The sequence below is a fragment of the Grus americana genome, chromosome 1 (genome assembly GCF_028858705.1).
Source record: "Grus americana isolate bGruAme1 chromosome 1, bGruAme1.mat, whole genome shotgun sequence".
Lineage (NCBI taxonomy): Eukaryota > Metazoa > Chordata > Aves > Gruiformes > Gruidae > Grus > Grus americana.
Genome location: NC_072852.1, coordinates 18,572,642 through 18,593,940, shown reverse-complemented (window position 1 = coordinate 18,593,940; position 21,299 = coordinate 18,572,642).

Below are 21,299 nucleotides of genomic sequence, written 5' to 3'. Positions count from 1 at the left end.
AGAGGTTCCATCCCCCAGATATCTCACATTATCTCACTCCTACTGTCGTTGGGTTTGTAAAGACTCCTGAAGCAAGCTCTCTCACAAAGGACACATGAAGGATATCAACGTTTGGGTGATGGGAAAGCAGAAGCATCATGATTACTTTTGAGGACTTTTGTCAATGAAATGAGATTAAGGGACCCCTGTCCCTACTGTGTTTGTTGTTCAGTGCTTGTTTTAGAGAAAATGGAGAAGTTGTGTTAAAAACAGAGATCAGAATCTAAGTCCCATGTTCCTAATTGATGCCTCCTTTGTCTACAATCATGCCTGTCTTTGCTTGCTTTCTCTCTCTCTTTTCTGAGAAATATTACATATATTACTGCAGTGACATGCTTTAAAATGTGGGTGAGATTTCTTCACTTGTGTGGTGAGTTTATTGCTATAAAAATTAGTTACAGAGATATGTAATATGTGAAATAGGTTTATGAGAGAAATAAACAGGAAACTGCAATGCCCAACCATGATATAAGAGTACACATTTGGTTTCCAAAGGTAGTGAAAATATGGGGATCTATAAATTTCCAAGCACCTGAGAGGCGGAGGTGTGGCTGGACTGCGTTGCTTGAATTGTGTGAAAGCGCTGCTTTGGGTACTTAGGAGCTTTTGTGAATCTAAGCATAAATTAAATTTTAAAATAGAATTTATATCACACCAGAAAAATGTAGCTGTAAGCAATTCACAGAAGTCATTGGCAAAGTCAGGCTAAGAACGACAGCACTGTAGTCCTTTACGCAGTTGATGTAGACTGCACTATTCGAAGTGCAACATGCTATTGGCACAGGAGACTACTCTGATGGCAAACACTATTGAGCTTGCCAAGTCAAACACTGTCACCAATGCTGCATCCACAAAAGCAGAAGCTATATGTTAGCCTGCCTGGAACATTTGTACGATTACTTTTGACTAATGTGCTGAAGAAGGAGGCAGCAGTTAATCACCTTTAGTGCTTTTAAGAACCTCACTATGCTTACCACATACTGTGAGATGCAGTCACATTTGAAGCTGGTGGCTTAAAAAACCACAGCCTTCCAACAGAATTGTTTGTTAGCACAGTACATCATGTAATAAAACAGCTGGGAGGTTTAGTAGCACTCAACAGTAAGTGAAACAGAAAAAAAAAAAGACAAAAATAGGCACTAAGAGCAAAAGCCATGCTTCTGACATTGCAATGATCTTCCCTACAATCTCTTGCCACCTCTAGTATTTAGTGAGCATCCTCTTCTCCCAGTATGTAATTTGGTAGCAAAGGTGTCTCTGTGTTAGAGTATTGTCCAGTCTTTTGTGTTTATTCAAAAACATCTTGCTTTGAAGACTGACTGTGTAGTGGAGGATTATTAGCAACAGGTTTTTTTTGTGCTGAAGCAGTATTACATGACTCTAGAGATCTCTAACTCACATGTCAGAAGATAGAATGTATAGATAGCAAGGCTCGTATCTCTAGACTTCCAGTCCCCTCAGAGGACAGGAGAAAAATCTCTTCTGCTGTGCTCTGAAGTTTAGGGCCACTTAGTGGGAGGATTATAAAATCAAAAGCAGCAACAACATAAGAATGCTCACAGAAAAGCCCACCAAACCCAAACCAACCAAACTGACAAGTCTTGATAGCTCTGCAGTGATCTCTTCACCCTGACAGCTTGGAAGAAAGATGGAGAGGTAGCATGTATGTAGCATGGTCAGCAGGTCGAGGGAGGTGATTCTCCCCTCTACTCTGCTCTTGTGAGACACCACCTGGAGTACTGCGTCCAGCTCTGGGGTCCTCAGTTCAAGAAAGACGTTGCAGAATCACCACACCTTCTACAGTATTGCTTTGGCTCTGTGATACACTCACCCCTTATTTTTAATGCTTGACTTCCTTCTACTGCTGATCTGATTCAGCTCCCGGGAATCCTTTGGTTGCCTCCAGTGGGGATGGGATCAGGGTCTGTCCAGAGAGCCCCTTCTTTAAGTCTGATTTAGCTGGTGCCTCCTGCATGAGGTTGGGGGGAGAAACAGTGTTCCACCCAGGCTCTGCAAGGTTTGCAGGGTACTAAGGCATGCGCGTGAAGTCAAAACTGCTTATCACACTCTAAAAGGCAAAGTTATCCCAAAAACAAATTCCAGGCTTGACTTCCTATCATGTTGGAGGTGGTTAGCTCATGGGAAAAAATCATTGGAGAGGTAAAAGCCAGGCACTCTCTGGAACTGACTTGAAACAGAAGCATATTCACCTATGACCATGTCTACACCTAGACAGAGTTCCAAATGACATCTCTTTGCTCTGGCTTTCTGCTGATGGTGAACTGTAATACCCCAGACATTTAGCCAACTGCTCACTTCTTTCAGTGTTCTCACTTTCTTTAAAGCTTCATACACAGATGAGGGCATGGAATCTTGCCTTTTCATTACAAAATATTACTGGCAAAATTTCAGACATATAAAACTGCTCCTTACTGCCACGTGTAATAAAGAGTGCATTTGTCTTAAAATATATTATTCTTCAGATGTTTTAAGACAACCTATAAAAAGGTGGATTGCAATAGTTACTCTATTAAGTTATGAAGATACTTTAAACCTTTCTTAAGGAAAGGAAAATCCCATGGTATTGATCCTTTTTCTCTATTATCCTGTACGTCATGCAGTCACAGAAGAATTAATTCAGCTCACTAAACATTAGGTATTCAGTGTGATTTAAGATATTGTAAGGTACTGAAACATCTACATGAGACTGGCAGGTACGAGTGAAGTCTTCTGGGAGATGTATTTGTTTCTTGAAGGCTAAAGGCCAGAATCACTACTATGACATTGAAAAAATATAGGACAAAAATTCAAACAATTCAAAAGTTAGGCAAATGGATAACCTTTATTCCTTTTGACACTATTCCTTTGTCTATTTTGAAACTTCTAATTGTAATGTATTTTAAATTGGGGCAGTTTTAATGGTGATGTTACTTAAACCCAGTTATGATGAAAAACTACTCATATTTTAATTTGTGTCCTGAAATAAGATTATTCTCTTCTGACTAGATTTTTACAATGTAAATTTCAACATCCAAGACAGGTCTTTAAATAGAGTCAATGGAGAGAAATAAAGCACTTATTGAATGAGAATCATCAGACTTGTTTTAAGCATCTTTTTAGGAGGAGGAGAAACACTCTTTATGTCATACCGTGATATCATTGCCTCTTTCCAGCTTTCCTCCCCAAACTGCCACTTGGTCTTATCAAAGAAGTAATCAGTTCTGGAGGATCTGCTATGGCTGTCCTGGATATGAATCTGAAATTCTGGCAGATCAGAGAGATTGAGATATTATTCAATGCTGTCATCATAATCAAAGTAGAAGTGCAAGCTTTCTCAGCTGAGAGGAAAAAATTGAAGCACAAAGATCCCAGGATCAATGCTACATATTTTTTGGACACATCAACATGCAACCCTTCTTCTACCTGCATCCCTTGCAAAATTTCTGGCATTGCCTTTTCATGCTACCCTGGTACTTTGAATTACTTTTTTTTTCCTTTAACTTCTTTTTAAACAAATTGCTTTTTGAAGAATTCACCAATGGTCTTACCTAAAATTTTGTTCAGTTTCAAGATGGTGTCTTTTTTAACCAATAAAATACTTGAAAAACATTTATGTTGTGTGTTTAACTGGATGAGATCCCTTGGGTAAAAACTGTAGATAATCTTCCCATATATATGTGTCACATATTATGCTGTCAGCATTGTACCAAAAATATTCTAATGGTGATGTAATGAAGGTGTTTGACAAAGTATTAATCTTTAATGCTACATAAAGGCAAAAATGCTGCAACTGGATGAAATTACAATTCATGAAATTATTGTATTGTCATTTTCTTTTCAGTCTATGACCGTATTGGTAACAAGATCAAAACCAGAAAAAAATCATAGAATCATAGAATGGTTTGGGTTGGAAGGGACCTTAAAGACCATTTAGTTCCAACCCCCTGCCGTGGGCAGGGACACCCTCCACTAGACCAGGTTGCCCAAAGCCCCATCCAACCTGATCTTAAACACTTCCAGGGAGGGGGCATCCACAACCTCTCTGGGCAACCTGTTCCAGTGCCTCACCACTCTAACAGTAAAGAATTTCTTTCTAACATCTAATCTGAACCTACCCTCCCTCAGCTTAAGGCCATTATCCCTTGTCCTATCACTACACAAGCTTCAATATAGCTGTCCTGTATTGATCAATGGTCATCTAGGTGGTTTCCTTTACCTTTGCCAGGATTTGCTCTGAAACATGTGAGGGTCATCCAAGAAGCTTGAAGTTTTCTCATATTGTATTGTCATTATCTTTTCATTGATATTTCCCAGAAATGGCAGACTGAACACCAAATACTGACTGGAAAGGATGAAGGCTATAAGGAATTTCAATCTTTGCAAAAAAAAAATCAGAAAGATGCATAAATAGATTTCACGCTTTAATAAAAGACATGCCAGAAGTGTTTTCCAAAGGAGGTGTACAGAAGTGATAGTGAGTAGGGTGTATTTTACTATATAGTGGGCATTAAGATCCTGGTTTTCAACTGCTGAGGACCTTGCATGGAGACTCAGGACCAGTTACTGCTGTGATAATTAGTTCTTGTGGAGTTTTTTGTAGAACCATGTTCAGCAGAGCATTTAAGCTGGTGGCATTTTTCCAAACATGAATCATCACAGTTTAGAAAGCCTCTCACAGTGCAATACAAGATATAGACTTAAGTCCTTTGCTGAATGAAGGCCATAATGTTTCTACACAAGTCTATAACACAGGATTCTGTATAGTATGGAATCATCCTGACAGTTCAGGTAATACCAGTTCAGTGGTTTTAGTGTTCACTTTTTGAAAAAATTGTATTTACTAGATGCGCAAATACTGAATTAGGAGACTGAAACCCTGCCTCCTGACACCCTGCCCCTTGACCAGTATTGGCAGTGTAGACAGACTGCCAACACCCTGCCCCCTGCTTGACATCGGCAGCATAGGCAGGATGCCACGCACAATATTCATGTAGGGTATGCTTCTCTCCAATCACACCACCACTGGCGGAGTCAAGGGGTGGTGCAACTCTTACCTGCATTCAAAAGGTATTTGTATGATTGGCTATTGCTACCAGATGATCTGGACACCATGTGTTCCTGGCAGTCCACTGGATCCATGGCATCGCTTATGATCCTGTGTTTGCTACCAGTGATTGGGTGAGTAGCTATAAGGGTGCATTGTTACTTATCTTTCCTACTGTCTCAGTAAAGCTTTGTTTTATAATGTGTGGTCAGACTCCATTACTGTTCAGACCACAGAGACATTTCTTCTTTGTCTAAAGATGTGGTTCTACCATCAGTTTGACATTGTAATATTAATTCACTAACACAATTTCTCAGGTATCTGTCATAGTTGCATCTGGGTGCCAAAGTATATATGTAAATGTTTTATACATGTTTTTCAATTTGTAAAGATTTTGGATGCAGTTTACCTATGAATTCAGATTTACAAATGCTTCTACTCTATGATTTCAGTGGCTCTTGTAAGCTTCATTGATGATGGGATGAGAAACGCAGACGAAAGCAGAATGGATGCCAAGACCCCTCTGCCAGATATGACAGGCGGGCTTGCTTTGCAATGTAACGCTACATATTTTAGCTTGTCACTTGGTTAGTGTAATTTTATCCTAGGTTTTTTGCATTTTAATGAAAATATTGAAATTCAAAATGACATGCCTACCTGCTTAGTCTTAATATAGATGGATTTTCAAAACAAAGAAAGAAAGATATGCTTTTTTAATCTAGCAAGAGATTTTGCTGTGAGACTCTTTCTTGCTATGAACTAAAGACAAAGGTGGCTGGCTTGAATTGAATGGTTATGAATATACACATTGCAAAATGCAGTAAACATACATCGCAAAACATCATTTCCACTTGGAAATGACACTTTTCTGGCTTCAGGGTGGTGGACAAATTTGGATATGTTTTATTGTAGACTGAAATCATTGCCAATAGGTCAATTAATGCTATGGGGATTTTATTAATGGCTGCCTGATGAAAAATCAGCTTGCATGTCCATAATGTGATAGAGTACACCATCAGATAGCCAATTCAATAACAACAAGAACTACCAAAAAACCCCCAAACCACCCCCCGAAAAAATTCTGTGTGTAATACAGAATTGTTTTAGCCCACAGAGAATTAAAGCATACAAGACAGTGATATATGAATTTATGCCCTAAACACAAGAGCAAAAGAGAAGTCCTCTCCCTGTTTCATCTAAAATTTTTAATATAAATTATTTCATCCCTTTGCCTTACTCCCCTCCCAAGTTAACCTAGAATTAAAAGTATTAAGGGAAAACAGAAGAGTGCTCCAGGGATTTAATTTCTGTTTGGTATATAGCATTAAACAAAGAAATTATATTATTATGAGAGAAGAAAAGAAAAAAAAAACTTATGCTAGATATTTTTGTGAGTTTCTGGTGTTCGGTAGAAGCATTAGAAGTTTCTAGAACTCATTTTACACATAGTTAGAGCATGCATATAGAGCCTTGATAGAGTATGATTATTAAATTATATAATATATAATTGAGTATTTGGGTGGAAAAGCAGTTTCTCAAAAATGCCTTAGTGAACTTCCCAACCGAATGACTCTTCACTCATACAAAAATAAATAAATAAATGTTTATTTCCAGAAAGCAAGGGGAAGATTAAATGAAAAAAATCCCCAAATATTTACTACACTGACACAAAAAGTGAGAAACAAAGTCTTTAGGGTAGTTTATGTAAAGCACTATGAATGTCAAGGAATGCATGCCGTCCTCTAGACTGAATTAAATAGTAAACATCCCCTAAACTTCAATGCTCTTTATGCTTTTCATGTACACCCTATTGAGAAAAACAAACAAGCAAACACCTTGTTTCATAAAAATCCGTGTGAGACATTTATTGCTGCCTACATGCCCTGGAAACAGACAATGACTTTAGTTAGTGTTGGTTTAATTTCCTCTTTCTCCTTTCATTCTTTCCTCCCTCCTTCCCCAGATGATTAAAGGCATCTTGACTATACAAATTTGGGGCAGTCTAATAAATACTACCTGCAACAGGGAAACAAAGAATTAGCAAGGTGTCTGTGCTTTTCAGTGGAACAAATGTGTTTTAACATGGCCAAGGCACCCGGGAGCCTGGTCTCTTCCAAGCTGCTGGCAGGATTCATCAGGGTGGTGCTTAAGGTGTATGTAGCAGACCTCATTTTATACACAAGTTCAACATGCATGTCTCCATTTCAGTTACAAGTAATTCCACCTGCAACAGCTGCTCTTTGTGTGGTAATCCCTTTGTCTCTTAAAATTAATTCTTCAGTTTATTCTGAGCTTAGACCTTATTTCCCCTTTCCCCTTTGGTTCCTGCAATTTTGAGAGTCATCTGGGCTCATCCAGAGTTTCCTGTGTGTCCTGTTGGCGCCATTTCCTCTTCAAAGTGGTGTTCCCTTGCCTTGGCATCTGAGGGTGTGGAAGGAGTGAAGGCATTTAAAATTAATGCTGGTACATTGCACAGGCAACTGTGCAGAACAGTTACAGTTCAGAAAACAAACAAACAAACAAACGAAGTAGAATGAGAAAGAAGAAAGAAAACTTTCTTTATTGGCTAGCAAAGGCCCTACTATTTGATTCTTCTCAGCCTCTTCATAGGCAGTATGGATATACTTTCTGCTTGCGACAATCTGGGTTGACACTTTCTGCTCTCTGTACAGACCTGAGATGAGGCTGAACCCCGGCTGGATCGCATGGCTCTGCATGAGCATTCAGTATACAGCAAGACATGAAAAATATTTATCCCTGCGTTTGCTACAGATGTAGGATGTTCCTCTTTTAAACGTGGATCTTTGTTTCTGTTTGTGTTTTCACTGGGATCCTGAGCATGGGATTCAGATATAGCACACTTTCATTTTTTAGAGCAAAGCTCCTTACAGAGCAGAGCTCCTGCCTCAGTGCAGCCAGGAAGAACTCAGAATCAGAAACTTCTGGTGGGTTCAGTAGGTAAATGTATTAATTGAATCTTTGATTGCTGCGTACAGAGTTGCTGTTGAACTCTTAGGCATAAGGCTATACATCTTTTTCAGTTCCCCATCTACTGCTTTCTTCCTGGTGTTTGGTACATACACAGACAGACTTTGAGTTGGGGATGTAACTTGCAAGAGATACGCAATTTCTTACTCCAGACTCCTTTGCTGCCTTGTTCTCCCTCACTTGTCCAAAGGCAGAGAGAAGCCCAGGAAGACAGTTACTCTGCAGAATGATTCCCAGAAAAAGTGCATATGGGAATCACAGAATCACCCAGAACGGTCAGAGTTGGAAGGGACCTCTGGAGATCATCTAGTCCAACCCCCCTGCTAAATCAGGATCACCTACAGCAGGTTGCACAGGATCGTGTCCAGGCGGGTTTTGAATATTTCCAGAGAAGGAGACTCCACAACCTCTCTGGGCAGCCTGTCCCAGTGCTCGGTCACCCTCAGAGTAAAGAAGTTTTTCCTCATATTGAGATGGAACTTCCTGTGTTCCAGTTTGTGCCCGTTGCCCCTTGTCCTGTCACTGGGCACCATTGAGAAAGTCTGGCCCCATCTTCTTGACATCCACCCTTTAGATATTTATAAGCCTTGATGAGATCCCCTCTCAGTCTTTATAAAGTGGAATGCTACAGTCAGATTTAACTTACAATGTATTATGCATATCAAATCTGAAGAGTTTAAAAAAGTTGAATATTTTTAATGAGAAATAAGACTATACATGGCTTTCACAGCTATAACAAAGTTACTCAGAATTCATAATTTTAAACATAAACTCAACAGTGGAAAAGTTGTGAAGGTTTTTTTCTTCCATGAATATTGTTCTTATCTATGTTTACATCCCTTCTCCTTTAAAGCAACAGCCATGACAAGGGATTTATAGGTGTTCTTTTCCAATTTGTAATAAAACCTACGGGCTAATTTCTGTTTCAGTTAAATCTTTGGGATTATTCTGGTTTTACCTAATTTTGCAGAGATCAAAACCTCCTCTTGTGGACATAAAACATTTTTTGCAAGTCTAGTGTTACAATTTAAGAATTGACTTAAATGTAATGTTAAATCACATAAGAACCTAAGGGGATGGTTATGGATTTACTTTTAAATGTACATATAAGACAAACATCTTTGAAATTCTGATGTGTTTTTACTCTATTTTCTTACAGCATATACTTATCTGTCTGCCCAACAGAGCTTCTTATCAATTTCACCAGGTGCAGAGCAGATAGCTACCAGTGAAAGATTAGAAGCATCTCTAGAGTGAAAATAAAAACAAAATAGCTTCCTAAATTATGTAGCATCCTTTTCACAGTTACTGAAATGTAATGATACTTGTGTAATTACTGCTTCTATCACCAAAAAAAAAAAAAAAAAAAAAGTTTCAGAATCATTTGCAACTTGCTCAAATTTCTACCATAAGAAAATGTTCAGGAAACCTACATGCTAAAAGATTTATTTCTCAGTAATGTAGTTAAATTCTTCCTGGTTGTATTCTGAAATAGCCAATGTTGTCTCTTAAAGCATGTAATAACTTCCTATATTTGAAATGATTACTCATGTGAATAATATGGTTGTCTCTACTTTTTCAAGTACTCCAGGAATGTGAGTCTGCCAGTGTTGTTCAGTTTAGATTCTCTTTGGACCAAATGTATAGAAGTTTACTTTGTATACTTTATTTTGCAAAGTACATGCAGATGTTTTAGCGCAAGCAGAGCTTGTTGTTTGTTGTTTGGGGGTTTTTTTATTGTTTTTGTTTTTGTTTTAAATTTCCCCACCGCATACACATACTAAAGCTCTGGGGGACTGTTTTTATCAAAAGTGTCACACTGTTGGTTTTTGCTTTTTTTTTTTTTTCTTTTCTTTAAAGCCATATATAATTTTGTATAATTTTTGTATAACATCTCATTTACTTCTACAGAATAATGATCTCCTATTGAAATATTGAATTATAAATTTTCTACTTCAGTTCTTAAAAAATCTAAATTCTGCTGGAAAGAAAAAAAAGTTGATTCAAGAAACCAGATGTTTCATCACTTCTAATTGATAGCAAAATCATTCTGGAATCTTTCATGTAGTTCCTATTAGCAAGAAAACTAATTTTACGTAATCAAGCAGAACGCCTGCTGTGCAACAGGTCTGGCTTTCAGACCTAGCTGGCAATATCATTGCAATATTACTAGCGGTAAAATGCTGTTTTAAACAGCAGCAAAAAAACAGGATTCTTTCAAATGGTTCAGGTAAATAGTTTCTACAATTTTAAAATAAGAAAAATTTTGGTATTATGTTAGGGAAGTTGTGTTGTAGATAAATGTGCCAATTTGAAAACATCTCATTGGGAATAATGGCCATGAAGATCATGTACATTTGAAAAATCTCAATTCAAGTAGTCCTGATATTCAGAAAAACAGTTATCTAAGGCAGTAGTGCAATTATTGCTGCCCCAGCAGCAGTGGCTGATTTGTCTTGTCCTTTCCATTTTTTAAAATTTTTCTCAGAGGGCTTCTTAGTCAGTCATATTAATTAACTTGTGGATTAAACCTGGTGTACACATCCTTGGCCTGGGAGCAATTTACTATTAAGATAGCAGGCCTGCTGTTTTAGAACTAAAATCTATGGCATACTGCACTTTTTTTGCCAGTCAGTCTAGACTGTAGATCTATGTATGCAGTAGGTCTATGAAGGCACATGAAACTGTAGATTCATAAGCATCTTAATGGACACACAAAAGAAACACTTGATTCATTGACTACAAGGACACATTAACCTAATAACAAAAACATTCTTCAAAATATTTTTCAGACATATAACACACAAGATATGTTTTTAATAAGTTTTTATTATACATCTAGATAATAGAATATGGTTCTGATGAAGGAGCTATTAGAATTTACAGTGTTAACTCTCCTGTATCTTCCATTATGACTATTTCCGCTTTTTCACATTCTCTAAAACTCTGATTCCAAATGATACTTCATAATTCTTTCACTGAAATCAGTGGAAATTTTATCCACTGTCTATATCCTAGGATCTATTTTAAAATAGCCTTATAAAAACTCTCCATATGATACTGATTTACAAAGGCTGTACCTAAATAACAACATGTGAATGGCAAAGACATTGGCTCTGGTGGAGTTAAGAGTGCTCATGACTTTGTATCACCAATCCTGAAATCAAGAAAATCTTCACATCTATAATTAAAACTAATGACATATAATCAACTGCTGTTGATGTAAAATTAAGAATTATAATTCTGGAATTGTATCTGCTAAACATATCGTACAAAACAGTTAAGTCACAAAGATTTCTCATGAAACCTGTGTGCAAAATGCTTTACTGCTGAAACATCAAATGCTGACTCCTTTTTAACACATAGAAACTTCTGAATTTGTGTGTTTTGGTGAGTTTCACATTAAGTAATCCAGGGTATTTCTGGCTAGCTGCCTTCAGAGTCAAATCACTCCACACCTCTAAAACATGTTTTAGTATGATATAATTAATGCTACTTTGATGCCTATCTCATATATACACATGGAAAGGAGTTAGTGGAGTCTAATATTAGGAACTGTAGGCATATATAAACCCACAAGAAAGATTTTGCTAGGGAGAATATATAGCAGTTTACGTTTTGAGCCCTCTTTGCTTCTTCTGTAACTTTGAGAGTAAAAGACTGGATTGTCATGGTTATTAGCATGTTTCTTACATGATTTGTGATGTTTAGTGTTACGTACCTACCTCTGGAACAGTCAGTTCCAAGACAAAACATAAGAGGGTGCTGGTATGAAAAGCAGATGATACACAAAAAAGTTAACACCTTATAGTAAAAAAAGCCCTACAGATTTTTTGTTGTTGTTTTTGTTGGTTTGTTTGTTTTGTTAGTGATGTACATAGCCTGGGTAAGATATGATCATTTGTCTTATAAGGTTAGTAAAAAGTCAGGAAGGAGCATTTTTCCATCAAAAGATCTTGGTCTTCTCTGGTCATCATTTAAATGGTTTTGTATTTTACTCTTTTTCTTAATAGTTCCCCAAGACTCTGAGTGTTCTCATTTTTTTTATATATATTCCAGTATTTTCTATTATTTCAAAGAGTAATCTAAAATTAAAAGTATCCTTGTTAGCAATTTAATCTTTGTTTTGGGCATTTAAGTTGCAGCCAGAGAGCTGCTGAACCAGTTATGTAAATTTAAATTTGAATTTTAGGAAGATGAATGTAAGCCAAATTCCTTACCAAGCTGTAATATTCCTTAAAATATACTCTTCCTGCAATGCAGTTCAGGTCCCATGGCCCTTTAACAACTTGTCTCTGTAGCCTCTGATATTAAATTGCTTTGGCCTTTATAAGTCCTCGTAGTGTGATAGCATATCTTCTATGCTGTTAAAATGCCATAAACTCCTGTAATGCTTGATAAAATACAAAACAGAAGACCAAAATAAAAACTAGTGTCTTGTTTGTAGGGGAGTTGCAAGTACTTCTGCCTCCCTCTGAAACCAAGGAGAGTAGAAGACTCTAAAAGACATCTCCAGAAACATGACGCGTGTTGTGAGTGTTTTAAAGGGAAGAGGCATAAAAAACAAATGTAAAAGTCATGTTTAAACTTGGTTCTTTTTTCTTAGGGTCTCAGAAAACTATTAGTTTGCATTTCTTTTGCTTTGCTTCAGTGATAGAAAAATTCATGTCAACTGTGTCCTCAGTCCCAAACTTAATGTATTTGTCAGGCATATTTAAAAATAACTTTGTCCTTTACATTTTTTAAACAAAAATGAAGGTATTTATATACATTTTTTCCAAAATTGAAAAAAAAAAAAAATTTGGATGGGAAATGCATGACAGGAAATTAGTATTTGTACCACACTGAATACAAGAGAGGAGATGTCTGTGTGTGGGTTGCAAGTGAAGAAAGTTATAAAAGGAGCGCTACAAATAGAAGTAAAACCAGCGTAGTATCACAGAAGTAAAAGGTTACTGTCTCTTAACAACGTGAGAGAACTGGGATGACTAAGGAGATAAGTGCCAGAGCTTACAGGCAAAAGGAGAGAATGTAGGACAAGTGCGAAGCAAAGGCACTGTGCCGCGGAGCAATCCACCCAAAGGAAAGGAGGAAACGGGTTCCTGCCCTTCTGGCCACCTGCTCGATTCCCCGGAAGGAGTGATGAACGTGCCACGTGGAAGTGCGAGAGATGCTGTCTGGAGAGGGGAAGTACTCTGCTACTGAGAGTGACTTGGGTGACACTGTAAAATGACAAGACACCATATTGTAAAGCTGTGACAAGACCCGCAGACTGTTCAACTGTTTATTTAGAGACTGTGAGATCTCTCCTTATCCCATTTCCTCACAAGCAGCCATGGCTATCTGCTGCCTGATAATTTCTTCTGGGGAGGAGAGGCACGGAGCCCTCTCTATTCCTTGGCATGCCTATCACATACCCAACATGGAAACAGCATACAAATGTTTCCACCAAAGTATGCGGCAAAATTCAAACATGAAAAGTAAACGACAGCTGCAGCAAATGCCACACAATGCACATTGCAGTATTCTCGAATACAAACAGTGGAAAATGCAAGATGATGAAAGCTAAGAAATTCAAAGTTAACGTGCTCAGTCTATCCTTAAGTTACTTGCTGCTTAAATAATCACAGTATCATTACCACTAGGAGTGCCACGGGCAAATTCAATCAATCAGAGTCACACAAAAGCTTTGAAACAATCTAATCAGACCAAAGCTTCCAGTGTAACGTTTCCACTACATGGCTTCAAATGTAAATGATTTCCCGTCTTTAAAGTAATATTCACTCCCGTTTTCGTCTTATAAAGCCTAAGGGGCAGGAAAAAGAAGAAACCATATTATTTGGAATACAGGCTAATAAAGTATGTGGCTTTAAAAGCTTGACAGCCTAAGTCACAACACAGGCAGAGAAGAGGGGAGGGAGAAAAAAAAAGGATAAAGATGTATAGCAGACCTGCCTGGGATGTGTACGTTATGGAATAAGTGGGAGTAAAGTAAAAGAAAATAAAAATCCAATTTCTGCTTGAGGTGGCTTGTGAATTTAAATCATATGCCTCTAAAGAGGAATTTTTAAAAATTATTATTTTTATTTTGCAATTTATGTATCATTAATCTCTGAGCTGACATTCAGTTTCTAGGCAATAGCTTTGGAAATTGGAGTGTTATAAGAAAAAACAACTTTAGGTATTTTTACTCAAAAACGTATTTAAATACATCATTGTGATTCCTTATAGAAATGTAAGTCTCGTCAAGAAATTTTACTGATCACATAAAATGAAAAAAAATTGCTTTTGGGAGATGTGGATTTGAGCTCAGCAGATAGATCTGCTGAATAAGAATGAAGGACAGAATCACAATTTTATTTGTAACAAAGACAAGTTAAAGCTTTGTTGATGATTTAATTCTCACTAGACTTGATTTTCTCCCTGAAGAAAAAAACAGATGAAGTTTATATGAGTCTGATAAATTGTCCCTGAAGACAACAGGCAGAGTGCAGAGGGTTGGTTAAGTCTACACAGTGGTTTACTTTGCTGTCTGTTTCCAAGATCATTCTTCCCTGAAATCCTTGACCTCCCATTTGCAGGAGTTACTGGTCTCCTGTCCCAGGTTCAGCTGTGACAGAGTTAATTTTCTTCCTATCAGCTGGTATAGTGCTGTGGTTTAGATTTAGGATGAGAATAATGTTAATACGTTAATATTTTAGTCATTGCCAAGCAGTCAAGGACTTTTCAGCTTCTCATACTGCCCCGCCAATGAGCAGGTGGGGGGGCTCCCATGAAGCTGGGAGGGGACACGGCCAGGACAGCTGAGCCAAACTGGCCAAAGGGATATTCCATACCGTATGACGTCATGCTCAGTATATAAGCTGGGGGTGGGCTGGGAGGCAGCGTGGCTCAGGAACTATCTGAGCATCGGTTCCGAGTGGTGAGCAATTGTGCTGTGCATCACTTGTACATCATCATCATCATTATTATTATTGTCTTCCTTTTCTGTCCTATTAAACTGTCTTTATCTCAACCCACGAGTTTTACCTGTTTCTTTTCAATTCTCTCCTCCATCCCACTGAGGGGGGAGGAGTGATCAAACAACTGTGCGGTTGTTTTAGCTGCCTGCAGGGTTAAACCACTACACCTCCTCAAAAACTTTCCTTCAAATGTAACTTTTTCTACAGCACACACTAGATATTGCTAGTCTGGTAGCGGTGTGACTGTGTTAAACATCTTCCCTGCTTTTAAAGTGTTTTTCTTCAATATTCATTAACTCATTTTTAATTAAAATAATGAGCTCTGATTCACCACCAAATAACATTTTATGGTGTTTAAAATGGAGGTGAAATCTAGAAATTGAGAGACAGAGGACAGTCTGTGGGTGAGAAAACTGAGTGGCTACAGTTGTGTGAAATAGAGGTAAACAAATGGCTATGTTTCAAACAATTATTTCCTTTCTGCCTGAGGAAAAGTGATGCAATCAAGAAAGACAGAAGGCAAAAGATAAATATTTGTGAGTTTAGTGGGGTTTTTTGGTGTTTTTTTCTTTCTTTCTTTTTTTTTTTTTTTTTTTCCTGTAATCATTGCCAGGAGAGAAGTACTAGAATTATTTATTAAGAAATCAATAACAGAGGAAAATGTGTTTTGCATTGGCCAGGAGTCACATCCAGGACTGCTATGTATCAGATGTTGCATCACCAGTGAACTGTCAACACCAGTGGCTATAATAAGCTGTTGTCTGTTGAGTGTTAGTATGAGCTTGTATTCACATCCAAACTCAGAACTGCCAAATTTACAACCTTGAGACAAGATTCAGGGCCTGCTAGAGGGAAAGGACTTGGTCCCATGTGTCCGCTTAGGACATCCTGGTGTGAACCTAGCTGTAGTGCTCTTTTCCAGTCATTAGGAAACCACACTATAGCTTTTGAAATCCTTTCCCCTTGGATAAGGCAGGTCAAACAGATGTTCTTGGTCATAATGCTCACTTTCTTGGTAGCGATGGTGCACAGGCTGGTGTCCTTGAAGACTCCCACCAAGTAATCTTTGGTGGCAGGTCCATCATGGCCGTGCTTGGATGTGCAGGTGGGTATTGAAGCACTGTGGGATTATGCTTCCATGCACGACCTTTGCTTTTGCTTTATTAAACTGCCTTTACCTTGACCCATGGGTTTTTTTCCATCTTATTTTCTTCCCCCTGTCCTGCTAAGGAGCGGAGAGATAGAGCAGCTTGGTGGGCACCTGGTGTCCAGCCAAGGTCAACCCACCAGAGATGTGTAGCAAAGAAGCTACACCACTGCTAGGATGGGGAATTTTCAAGGCAGCTGTGGCAGTCAGGTGCTTGCAGAGAGATTTACATTCAGTGGACTTATGAAGAAGCTGATTTGGTTCACGCTTTTAGGAAAAAAAAAAAAAAGTAAACCTCTTGAGCAGTGTTGGACATGTCCAGTCTGCCACAATCTATCCCGCGTGTCTTTGCAGCAATGTCTCATGACAGTTGACAGCCAAGTCAGAAATGGAGGCCCATGCAGAATGACAGAGCTGATAGGACAGGAAGGAGTTGTAACAGAGCTTATTGTTGTAAAGGATGAAATACACTGAAGTAGGTGTAGTCTACAGCCTGTCCAGTTTATGACTGCACAGATCCAGGCTGGAAAGTATAGACAGAACTCTGTTTTATCTTTGGAATGGATTGTGTTTTCCTTAATTCGTTTTTACCCCTGCCCACCACGGTGTTGAATTTTATTGTTTTCTGGTGGATACAATATATGACACAACGTGACTAGCATCAAACACTGATCAGGTAGCTTCTTCATTCTATCTCACTACAGAGAAAACTGTCTAGTATGAAGTATCTCGTTTTCTTAGAGGTTTTTTAACTTTTGTTCTCATTTTTAACTAGTTTTTTCGTAATGTTCTTAAATATGTATATTGTTATGCACTCATTAGAGCAATGTCAGAAAGCACGCTTTATGCTTTGAATGCTTGTGATGGTGGTATGTTTGTGTGGTGGAGATAAACACATTTCAGACTGGCTATGCTCCCCCTAAGAACATAGAGAAAAAGAGAAATAGAGAGAGAAAAATAGGAAAAGCAAATGTTCTGAAACAGGTAGATTAGAAAGTTCTAGTTGCAGATTTTCTAGTTAGAAAATACCAACACACATGCAAAAAAATGGAGTTAAAGGAAGGATTATTTTGTCAAACAACATGTGGTTAGTCAGGGGAATGCAGGATACCTGCAAGGCCAGGGCAGTAATGGCTTATGAGGAGGAAAAATGTGAAAACAGAAAAAACTCTTTCCTGAGATACAGAGTTTGCAGGCACAGCTAGCACCTAGGAATCTAAGTACTCTTTTTCTCTCTCCTCTGGTTTTCCTCCTTCTAGTAAGGTTTTCAGTGCAGGTCAGTCTCAGAGTTGTGCTACAGAATTTGTGAATCAAGAGTCAGATGCAAGATAATAATACTTACGTGTGTTGTGGTCTGTTCTATCTTTGCTACTCTTACTATAAATTTTCTATTATTTATCTTTCATTTTCCTTGCTTTTGAGTTTTCCACTCAGGTTTTACTGACTCACTTTAGTTTTAAGTCTGCACCCACTTCTCTCTTTTCCTCTTCCTTCCCCCCTGTATTCTTCCTTTCCTCTTTGGGGATTCCTCTCCACCTCTGTGAACCCATTTCTACTTCTCCTCTGTTTGTTTTCCTCATTGCTTGTCTCCTTGCTCTGTTGGTTTACCTGGACGTCCTCCTGATCTGGGGCTCCAAGCACTGAGCAGAGTAGGTAAAAGATTCCTAATATCTGATTCTTTCTCTTCTCTATCTCTATTACTTTTCTAACTGCTGGATTAGGAACTGCTGTAATTGGACAATATACAGAGATGTCCAGGATACTGTGTAAAGTACATCAAATAGTTTCTTATTGAAGGAAATCATCAAGTCCTTTTGTAAATTCTACAAATTCCTTGTCTGCCTTCACCAGAGCTGTCACTTTTTATAGATTATATTTAAGTGTCCCAACCAGAATAAGATTCTCATGTAATTTACATATATTTTACATAATTTTACATAAAATTGCACTTTTACATATAATTTGCTATATCAGGTATAATCTCTTACGCCTTTAGTTCTGTGCCCAAAGGCTTATTAAGTGAAAAGGATACTTTTTATGCCATTCATGATTTAGAATACCATTATCACACTCCCTATTGGTACTGGTGTCTCTGTTGTGTGAGAGCTAAAACCAGTAATGACGCTTTGCTTGTCAGTAATACTTGACTGCTGGGATGAAGTTTCCTTAACAAAGATCTGATACGGAATTTGCTTGCACTGCAGATCTGGATAAACAAGAGATTTACAACCCTGCTGGCAGGCTGCAAATCTTGTTGTCCTGCATAACTCTTTTTAAAAATAATTCATTTTGTTCATGTTTTGTTTGAATAAAGCCTGTATTCAAGGAAGAGAATGAGTGCCCTGATGCCCAACTAGCGAGGAAAAGTGTCACTGAAATCAGTGGGGTCTGTGCCAACCAGCACCTGGCCATGATGGGTCAGAGCAAGGTAGAACTTCAGGTGTTTGATTTCCTCCTCTGTCCCTTCTCCTTCAGAAGACAGGTGACAGTACATAGATGGGTATCAAGAAATAAGGGAAGTAAATAACAGTATCCAATGATTTTTGATCCAGCTCGGTGGCAACAAAGCTGCAAGATGTTTAGATCAATAAAAACAATCAATTAAATTACTAAGATATCACAGATGGCTAGATCAATTAAAGGCAATCAATTAAATAGCTAAGAGATCACAGATGGGTGGATAAATTAATAGTGCAAATAAATCAAATATTCAGGATGCTCAGGAGGAATATAACCTGAGAAGATAATCATGGGGTGAGTGTCAGGGGGTGTAGTGTTTAGAGTGATGGCTGTGTGAAATCTGGTGCAGTTGTGAGAGTGTGTGATGCTCTCTACTCTGCAAAGTTATTACTTTCACACTTCTGCCATGCTATCATTCAGCTCTCCTGCCAGTCTTAGATGCATTGCTGTTGATTTTTGCCCTTGGTGAGGATTTAACTTTGAAAACCTGTAGATATGGGGAGCTTGAATATCAGTCTCCAAAGGCTGTGTGAGGTTATAATGAATAGTAGATTGAATGTTTAGCAAAAGTAAGTTTATCTTGTAAGTTCCCTCTCAGGTGAATCTAATGAATCAAGTGGATTTGTCTGGTTACACTGTAAATCTACAGACTGGTTCTGTTTGTGTGTAGGAGTGTGTCTATGTACAGATAACTTTGAAATGCAAGCCCTTTGTCTGGCTTATATGAAAGAGATGGTGCCTGTCTGAGGTCCCTCTTCCACATAATTCATCTCATAATTCATCATACTGGTACAGAGGTCATAGTTCTGCACAACCAGCAACTGTAAAGGGAAAAGTATTGTTTGGTTTTTATTTTTTTCTTTTAAGAACTTGTGTTCTTTCACAATTCTTTCATTCCCTTCCTCAGATAAAATCCTACCAATAACACTCCAAAAGTAACTTTTACTGTATTCTCAGTTTCTGAATCCAGTTTCACACTTCCTGGTTTTCTTTAAAATACCTGTGTAGTCTTGTAATTTTGCATGGTAACTTTTAGTCTTGGGCAAATGTGCTTGTACTTCTACAAACTGATAAACACGATAACGGTAAGATCCATTTGTCTCCAGCTGGTTTGTATCATCCCGCTGATGCAGGATGAAACAATTTGAGAGCCTCAATACAGTGATTTTTGTATTTTTAAGAACCAGAATATTAAGCAACGGGCAATTGGCACTGGCAGGAAAGAGCAGCTTTAAAATGACTAGTGATTCTGTGCCAGCAAATTTAAATCATCTGATGTCTGTAAATATGGACGGTGGGAAGGGAAAAATAGAACAGTATGGCTGCTGGTGGTGTGGTAAACTGAATGGGAAGCTTAAGAGAATCTTTACAAGAGAGAATGAGGACGTTTAGGGCATTTTATGCACTACTTGGGGTGGCAGAGGGGTGGACAGCTGGATCTTGTGACACTGACTCTAAGTAATCTCCTTACTCTGAAAAAAATACATCACATATTCAAACTGTCTTCATGGGGTATTGATTTCGGCAGTCTTTGAGAAATTCAGGGCTTACAATGGTGGTGTTCAGCATTGCATAAAGGAGGAAAATGGAAACAGAGTAACTACATTCAGCGCTGTGGTCCTAGTCTTCAATGAAGGGATATTCCCCCCCCCATTCAGGTGGACAGGACCTTTCCATATGTATTATACTGAAGTATTTGGATATTACTACAATAAAAGACAAACCAAATGAGATCGATTCAGCAGGGCACTGTGTTAGTGCTCTAAAAGCTCAGAAATGTTATAGTTTGTGTTTGCTCTTACATTTCCTTTTACATTCACTGAAGAAATACTTCTGTGAAACAGCTTTACACTTTTCTTCTAACTACCTCTATCTACTATAAGAAATCTTTCTGGATACTGTTAAAGATAATGGCTAAGATACAAAGATAAACCTCTTGCAGTCCTGCTCTGTACTTGTCCAGTCTGACTCTTTGCCACTTATTTAACAATAGTTATATAGCCTTGACATTTTCAATGCTCTATACAAGCACAAACTAATTAATCTTTGGTTTGCCTTTGAGGTAGGTGAGTCAGTATTCTCTTCTTTCACAGATATTACAGTCAGAGCAGAGGAAGCCTGAAGTCCTACAGAAAATTGGTGTCATACCCAGCATTTTAACTTAGGCCCTCTTGGAAGAGAAGGTGCTTAACCCTGGAATGTTTCCACTTCCCCATGGCAACTCTCTGCGTGATCTGTTATATTTGCATTATTGACTGAGATGACTAATCTGAGTACAGAGAGAAGTTGCGCAGCTGTTTGTCTACAGTAACTGTTATGTGCTTTTGAAGGGGCACCAGAGGTTATAGTGGAATGAATGCCCACTTCTGATGCTGCGTTTGTACACGGGATGTTATTTCTTGCTTGTGTGCGGAATTCAAAACAAAATCTGCACTCTTCCCATTCCAGCATACTGGGAGATAAAGGAAGCCCCAATTCACCAGCTGCCGCTGCTCTTGTCATTATCTTGCAAACAATAAAGAAATTATGCTCATACTGGTTGCTTTAAGTCTACGTATTCTTCTCTGCAGACAAAGCAGCATCTCCTTCATTGCTAGTACGATGCATTATGCACCACGTGAAATATTTAAGGAATACATACCCATAAGACAACACCTGC